Source organism: Juglans microcarpa x Juglans regia, chromosome 1D (genome assembly GCF_004785595.1).
Source record: "Juglans microcarpa x Juglans regia isolate MS1-56 chromosome 1D, Jm3101_v1.0, whole genome shotgun sequence".
Classification (NCBI taxonomy): Eukaryota; Viridiplantae; Streptophyta; class Magnoliopsida; order Fagales; family Juglandaceae; genus Juglans; species Juglans microcarpa x Juglans regia.
Genome location: NC_054594.1, coordinates 23,774,559 through 23,783,381, shown reverse-complemented (window position 1 = coordinate 23,783,381; position 8,823 = coordinate 23,774,559).

Sequence of the window (8,823 nt, the reverse complement as noted above, 5' to 3'; positions counted from 1 at the left end):
AGATTGACCTGTCTATAACCCAACTCTTTGCATAGCACCACGCCTTGCAATAATGCTCTCAACTTAGCCTTAGTGTTTGTGCCAAAACCAAACTGAGCGGAAAAACCTCCTTGTATCTCACCCCTATGATCCCGCCACACTCTACCACCACATCTTCCTAGGTTCCCTCTACAACTGTCGTCCACGTTCAGTTTCCACCAACTGCATGGTGGCTTCGACCAGGTTACTAACACTACTCTCTCAACTGGATGGTGACTGATGCAAATGTCCATGGCCTACAATATATGTTCATCAATAGGTGCTGAAGACCTTTTATCATCAATCTCATTAACCACTTGGACTAACCATAGCCAAATGACCCGCTAGACACCCACTGCATTTCCTTGGGTTCCTTCCATCCAAGCTTTGCAGCGTCTTCGCCACAGACACCAAGTAAGAATGCTTGGTAGTAAACCAATCAATAAGCCGCTCTTGGTGCATTGTTTTGCACAGGACATCCAAACTTCAACTCGGTTACACCAAGTCCTTGCATGCAAGCAAGATACCCCCAGCGCCACTACTGCCATGCACCAAACCTGTTGTGCAACCTTTCTAGACGCAAGGACATGGTCCAGCTTCCATCTTAGCGAGCTACAATAGTCACATTTTGAAGCCATAATTACTCCACGGGACTGTAGTCTGTCATCAACAGATAAACACCTAAAACAGGCTTTCCACATACAAATCGAAATCTTTTTTGGCAAGTGCTTATTCCAAATTGAATCCATCCATGGATGTTGCTCGCCCTTGACGCGGATTAATTCCCATGCACTGGCCAATGTGAACCGACCATCCTGAGTTGGCTTCCACACTCGCACATGATTCCCAAGCTTGGTTGCACAAGTACTACGATGCACTTCCTCCGCCAGTTCCTCCCCTACAAGTTGTTCTAACAATTCCAAATTCCAAGTGTCATCAGACTAAACATCTTTTATTTGCAAAGAAGGATTCCTGACCACATCAACCATATCGCATAAAGGGCCATCCATAAACCATCTATCAAACCAGAATGGGGCCTGACCCTCCCTAACCTTAACTTTGGCAGCTTCACAAACATCCGGAATAACTAAAACCATAAATCTCCAGAGCCTTGAACCAGACCTTTGAGATGTCATCAATGAGATGTCTTCCTTTCCTATATTTAGACATAAGGAAGCGAGACCACAAAGAATCCATAGACATAAGATGCCAAGCCAATTTCATGTGCATCACACGTTGTATTTTTATAAAATCCCTCAACAAAACAGTCCCAACGTAAAATGTGTGACAACATCGATGATTTCTTCAAGTTAAGCCTAAGAAATCAATTTCTGAATAAAAATTCCAATAACAAGAGAACAAATTCAAAAAAGAAAAGGAAAATACACTACATCAAGACCAACTATTCAAACATTAAATAAACAAATACTATAAATGTGTCAGGGCACATATATTGGACTATGAAAGAATAAGGGATATCAACAGCAGAGGAAATGAACTTTGAAGGGCAAAAAATGGTCTACAGTTAAGGTAGAACCACAACTGAGAGAGGGCGAGTGAGTGTGTGGGCAAAAGGCAAAATGAGGTTAAGGGTCGTAATCTTGTGTTGTCAAGTTCAAATTATTAGGGACATGTTTCTCACCCTCACCCACTTCATTCTGGATAAATTGTTCGCTCCTAAAAACAAGAAGGCTAATGTAGCCTCTTCGGCCGAAGGATGCTACCAATGCCTAAGTTAGCTCTTACCAAAGTTATGGTCATTGATTATGTGGAAAGGAGAAAGTATCAGAGAATATGAACATAACTTTAGATTTCTCTTCCTTTTCCTATTTGTATCATAGCTCCCATGGGGGGCCCTGCCAGTTCAGTGGTTGACACCTTCCAGAGGGGATATACTATTGCATTTACTGCGATAACCTTTCTGGGTTCCAAGGCCATTCTAGCCAATTTTGGACTTGCCCTCTCGAGTGGGTGTAATAGTGCATTTAATGTAGCATGCCTTGCTAAGGGTCTCGATGAACCCCCCTAACAAGGACGAATTCGTCTTGTAGGCCCTTTTTCAAGTGGATGCATAATCACATTTGATTCGGTGGGCCCTTTGAGGATCTCGACAAGTTCTCCCTGAAGAGGGTAGGTTTGATTTGCAATTCACCGAATTTGCCTCTCACCATGGCCTTCCTGAGGAGAGGTGGGCTGCCATTTTCCCCTTGGTGGCCTCGTCTTCATTTCTGAATGGAAAACCTTAAGGCCATCTGCACAACCTACCTTTGTACATGTAGAGCTTAGTTTGGTAGGCATTTTTTAACAAGCTTGGTTAGGCTCTTATCTTTCAAAGCGCATTATGGGTTTAATAGTTACCCAGTGAATTCTTGTCACGCACATGTGTGATGGGAATTTCATCATTTTTTTTTTTTGCGCGGTCTTTGTTGACCCGTTGTCATGATTATCCTCCCTCGGATAAAGTAACCTCTGTTGGTTCCCTTTTCCCCACGTTCTTTCAACCTGCTCGTTTTGCAGAATCACATGTCTCCTCTTGTGGCTAGTGAAACGTGTAGCCCTAGGGGGAAGCGTAGGTTCCTAGTCGTCGCTTTCCTTCCTTATCTTGCTTGCTCTGTACGGTCACCTATTGTTCCTCTCTGTCGGTCCCACTAGCTCATGCGCATACCTCCATCCTGTCTTTCCTTCTGTACTCTTCATAGTTGTCTTTCTTTTTTTCTTATCCTTTCAATATTGCACAACCATAGATGCCCTCTCATCGTACCTCCATCCTGTCTTTCCCACCTCTCGCCAAGTTCGTGGTCACCGACTACCCTAACGATGCGGGTTCTTCCGAATAGGGTGCTTTGCGGTGCACTTCTAGTCCACGCCGCCACTATGTTAGACCTTAAATCTATGTGAGATCTACACGGAGTCCTAGAGTCTATGGAACTAGTCCTGCCTGATCCGTATCAGAGCGTTATGGACTTGGAGGGGTTTGTTGAGCAAGTGGACCTTTACACCATCATGTTCTCGATGGGGCTACAACTTCCTTTTTGCCACCCCCTCGCGAGATCATGGACTTCTTGCGTCTAGCCCCGTCCAGGCTTCTTCCAAACGCCTAAAGGATACTGGTGTCATGCTGCTTGGTGTGGCGCTTGACCCTAGAACCTACAAACGACAAGTACCCAAACCTTACAACTCACAAATTCCTTCACTCCCAAGCATTGGGCCGCAACAAGGGAATTTGTGCAGTTTCTGTGCGCAGACGGGCCTCTGGGTGGCACACCTAGAGTGTTGCTTTTCACACATCAAGGATTGAAGTAGGAGGTTTGCTTTGTTTCTGGGACTGACAAGGAGTGCCTTGTAGGTGAAGTGAGGAGAGGTGAGTTTCCAGTACGTACCATTTGGGGAGTGGTTCTCCCGAGGTGATCCCCTCTACTCACTAAGTTTACTGTTTGGCTTTCATTTACTCATGGGTTAAGGAGAACCCATAGGCGACTTGGTATGATGCCCTTCTCACCTAGGTGAACATTGACCGCTTCCATATTTCTCCAGACCAATCACGATTCATCGGACGCTTGTCCTTTAGAGTTTGGGAAGAAGTCTTGTCTCATGATTATAAGAGGCTTGCCTCCCCCTCTTTAAAATGGGAATAAAAGAGATCTCAACCCTAATACCCAGGTTCAAGCATACAGGAGTGGTCCACAGTTGGATGCATTCGGAGGTTGGTGCTGCCAGTTCCCGTAGGATCCCCGCATCGCCAAGGCCGCCCTTCGTACCTCTGCAGGTGAACGCATCCCTAGCTCGAGCCCAACCCTCTTTTGCTCCCCGTCGTCTCTTCTCTATTGAGGCATCAAGGGAGGACACACTCCTTCTGTGGTCCTTTTGGTGATGGAGCTAGTCCCAAAATGCTCCTCCTTCTCCCTCAATTTTAATTATTATTCCATTGTTTTCTATTAATGGTTATTAAGTTCTTGTTTAAGTTAAAATGCTTTGGTATTCTGATTTGATTTTATTAAGTGTAGAATACAATCAAATAACAAAATAGTTCTTCTGAGCTTCATTGTATCCTGTAGACATTTTGTCTTAATGCAATGCACACCAATCAATTTAAATTAGAGGAGGCAAAAATTGTCTCAAGGAAATCTGTATTATTACATGCCTTTGAAGCAAAGATCCAATTTCATTTTCGTTTCAATCTTTTCCAACAAAAATTACAACCTCTTTCTTGACAACCCTTTCAATTGTCAGATTTATCCATTACAAATATAATTCTCAATGTGATTTGCTTTGTTTTGCTACGTTACATCAAATGATATCTTAATTGTTTTCAACAAACTTGCATTAAAACTAAAGGAGAGAATACATGTTGGCGAACATAATGGTGGGACCCGTGTGGCTGTCTAAAGACTGAAAGGCGACGAATGGGCATTTCCAAACTAGTGGAAGAAAAAGAAAATAGAAAAATAGGAAACCAGATAAATAGATTGGAGAAGGCTAATTAGTAGTGGTTGAGGAGTTGAGCTCCTCCCTCCCTTCTAGCGAAGATTTTCAATGGAGGTTTTTGTGACATATTAATCTATATATCTATAACATTTAATTCTTCAAAACAAAAGCTTTTCCTCTACAATTCTTTGTCTCCTTTCTATACATTTTATATATTATGACTAGTAATCAAAGAAGGCCAAATTTCTTCAGCTTTTCACATTTCGTGGCAAACTCACACCGTTCTTGGCTAATGACTACTTGGGAGTTTGCCTTGCTCTCTATCTCTACCACTCCCAGTATTTTGGCCGTCGCCAATCCTGCCAGTAACGCTTCATACTAAGTTTCATGGTTGGTTGTCTTAAAGGCAAGCTTGATTGTGTAGTTGTGTTCTTTGTGGGACTCCGTGACAATATGCACCCCTACTATGATACCCCATATTTTAGTGTATTTTAATTGAAGAATTATTTTAATTAATTTAAAATATTGGTTCTGTTGTTTTAAATTTATCAGATTTCTTGTTGGACTTATTTTATGATTTGTAAGTTGTGAAAATTTATTATGATGTGCTTTCTTGATATTAATTATTGTTTTGCATTTAAATTGCTCTTTAATTTAAATTAGATTAATGTTGGACTTTAAAATTATTGTAGTGTTGGATTTTTATTATTATTTTATTTTAGCTAGTCATTGCGTTTAAATTATTTTATTCTACTTATTATTTTGAAATTCTTTTCGTTGGATCAATTTTGTGACCCAAGTTGTGAGGATTGGATCTCATTTCTTTTATTCACTTTTTCTTTTTCCCTTTTTTCTTTTTCCCTCTTTTTCTTTTCCTTCTTCTCTTTCTTTTTATCCTTTTTTCACTGCTTTTTCCTCCCATGCTAAACCCTCTCCTCCTGTCTGTTTTCTTCATCCTCCCAGAGCGCCGCTGTGGGCCGTCAGTGGCCATCACCGCCCCTCCCAACTTTCTCCCCTTTGGCCGGCAACCTTCCCCCTCCATTTTCAGCTCCTCCCTCGCCGCCGTTAGCCGCCACACATGGCTTCAAGTCGAGCGGTCTTCATGTTCTAGCGCCGTCGTGGCTCCACCTTTGGCTACCATGCTTTCACCACCTCACCGGCGACCTTCCAGCTACCTAACCCACCATTCCTTAGCCCCGTTCCGCCACCCTTTGGCCTTCAACCGCCGCCTATGCCATCACCCACGGCCAACCACCAACACGCCTAAGCTCTTCCATAGCCATCCCAAGTCTTCGTTTATCCCTGTTCCAAAATTGGGTTTTTGTGACCCATGACCATAGTCCAAATTACATTGTTATGTTGTTGTGCCGCCACCTCTTGCACCTCTTTGATAATTTAAAAATTATATTTTAGCACTGTAAGTAATCTTTCAAAGAATTTCTTGAGATTTAAATATATTTTTACACTAACAAATCTTCTATAGCCTAGTTGGTTGTGCCGGAGATTGAGTCCAAGGAGTATGAGGGTCGGTTGGATATAAGGATGGATTATTTATTGAATTGAATTATGCTTGCGTGCATTTATGTTGTGTTTGGCATCATGACATTTATTGCATCATTTCATGTATGCTCATGTGTTGTGAACGAAAACTGAGTTTTCATGTAAGAGATGATTTTGGGTATGTTTTAAATGAATGGATTGAACGGTTTGAGAGAAAGGAACTGTAGGGATGTTGGTAAGCATGGATGGTGGTAGAGTCCCGCCTACAGTGCATGCGGTAGGGATGGTGGTAGTCCCGCCTATGATTCTCGCCTACGGTGCACACGACAGGGAAGGTGGTACGCAGGGATGGTGGTAGTTTCGCCTGTGATTCTTGCCTACGGTACACGCGGTAGGGAAGGTGGTATGTAGGGATGGTGGTAGAGTCTCACCTCTGAGTCCCGCCTATAGTGTCCGATAAATGATTATGTTGGGCCATTTTCTGGGAAAATGACGGTTTATGATTTAATGGTTACGAGCACAAATTTCTGGTAAAATGGTTGTTTTATGTTTGGATCATTTTTTGGGAAAATGGCGGATATTATTTATGGTGTGTTTTGGGTCAAATGGGATTTTTTACGTGCATTGAAAAATGATCATTTTAGGAAAAAATGAGAGTTTTGGGTCACATTCATATTTCGTCATGTGCACACATGTTTGTTGGATGCATTAATGTATTTTTATCTTGTGGGTTGTTTAGATTGTGACTTACTGAGATTCACGTCTCATTCGGTATTCGATACCCTGTGGTTCCTTTTTATGAAACTGTAGACTTTGATGCAGATGAGGACGACGAGCCTGAGGCTTTGGCTTCGCTGGAGGAGTGATCTGGGGTTGCTCTCGTGTATCGAGATTTATTTTCCCACTTGTTATGTATTATGCCCTTTGTATTATATTTTTGGGATAACTGTATAACTCCTTTCTGTACTACTTTTATTTTGGTAACTTTGTATTTAAAATTCTGGTACTTAGTTGACTTATTTAATTTATCCGCTCTATTTTTGTTGTACACTTTCTGCATGTACACACACTTGGCACTTATCGTTGGGATGCGTGACCTGTATTATCATCATCCCGACGTCACGATTCCTGTGTTTCCGTACGTAGGAGTTGGGGCGTCACATTTGCTCCCTCGCCAACTCAGCAGGATGAACCGTCGACGAAGACCTGCTAGAGCTTTCCTATGGGTGTTGTAAGTACTTCCACCAGGAAGTTGGCAAACTCAGCTACAAAGTCCACCAGCACTTGTCCCTTCACTACAATACAAGGGAGGTACTTTGTATCAAACTTGCTCAATTCGACAACACAATTCATTAGGCAGCCCAAGATGTCTGAGCTTTGCAAGACCTTCTCGAAGCGTGTATCAGTGAGCATCTTCATCGAAAGGGCTTGGAAGTATGGCCTTAGTCGCTTGGCTTCGATCACCAACACGAACACGAATGCCATCATGTCCATACACAGGTACCATGCCTCGGCTCCTCAAAATGCTAGGCTCTTGTAGTATACTGGCTACTGCCAGCCCTCTTTATCCCAAACCAAAACTGCCGGATAGCGTGTCTGGATACTGACAAATACACAACTAGGTTTTCCCCCAATTCTGTTTGGCTGAGGAGTGGGGGGTTAGCCAGATATTCCTTCAATTTACTGAAAGCTTAGTCTCATTCGACAATCCAGTTTTGTGCCTTCCACAAGACGTTGAAGTACGGTAAATGAGAGATGAACCGAATAGGCGACCACTCGCTCGGCCACCTTTTGCACCTCATTGATGTTTCGCATGGGGCATGTTCATTATTGCTTCGACCTTTTCTGGGTTGGCTTCAATTCCCCGTTTAGAGATCGTGAAGTCCAGAAACTTTCCCGACTTTACCCAAAGGCACACTTCAGTGGGTTGAGCTTCATCTTGTACCATTGTAGGACCGCGAAGGCTTCCCGCAAGTCAGCTAGATGATTCTCGGGCCTTTTGCTCTTGACTAGCAAGCTGTTCACGTATACCTCCATGTTGCAACCTATTTGATCCTTGAACATCCAGTTGACTAGTTGTTGGTGCGTTGCCGCCGTATTTTTTAGCTCGATAACAATAGAGTGCTTGGTCTTGCTTTCTCCTTGTCATCCGAGTTCATACGGATTTGGTTTTATCCCAAGTAGGCATCTATGAAACAGAGCAATCGATGGCCTGCTGTGGAATCGATAATCAAGTCGATATGGGGTAGCGGGAAGCTATCCTTAGGGCAAGCCTTGTTTAAATCAGTAAAGTCAATGCACACTATCCACTTGCCATTTGGTTTCTTCAGCAGCAAGGCATTGGATAGCCATTCAGGGTTGTGTGCCTCCCAGATAAATCCCACCGCCAGGAGGCGATCAACTTCTTTAGCTATAATGGCATACTTTTTAGCAGTGAAACTCTTGCATATCTGTCGAACTCTTTTGGCCTCAAAATCGATACACAGGCGGTGTTCAATGATCGCGTGGTTGATTCCTGGCATCTATTCATAGCTCCACGCAAACACGTCTCGGTGCTCGAAGAGGTGTTGTTTCATAGCTTGCCTTATCATGGGCACCATCTTGGTCCTGACTCTTATGGTGTATTTAAACCACACGGGATCTACGAGAATGAGTACTAAGGGTTCACTCATCTCGGACCTCTTCCTCCTAGTCAACTCGGTGGGGTGGCGGTGGAGGTCTTGCGAGGTGGGTTGCTTCCTCAAGTGCTCTCATGTCTTTCCCTCCACATTTTAGTTCATGGGCATAGCATTCCCGAGTGAGCACTTCTTCCCCTTTAACTTTTCCGACTCCATCATTGGTGGGGAACTTCACATTTAGGTGATAAGTCAACTTTATCAC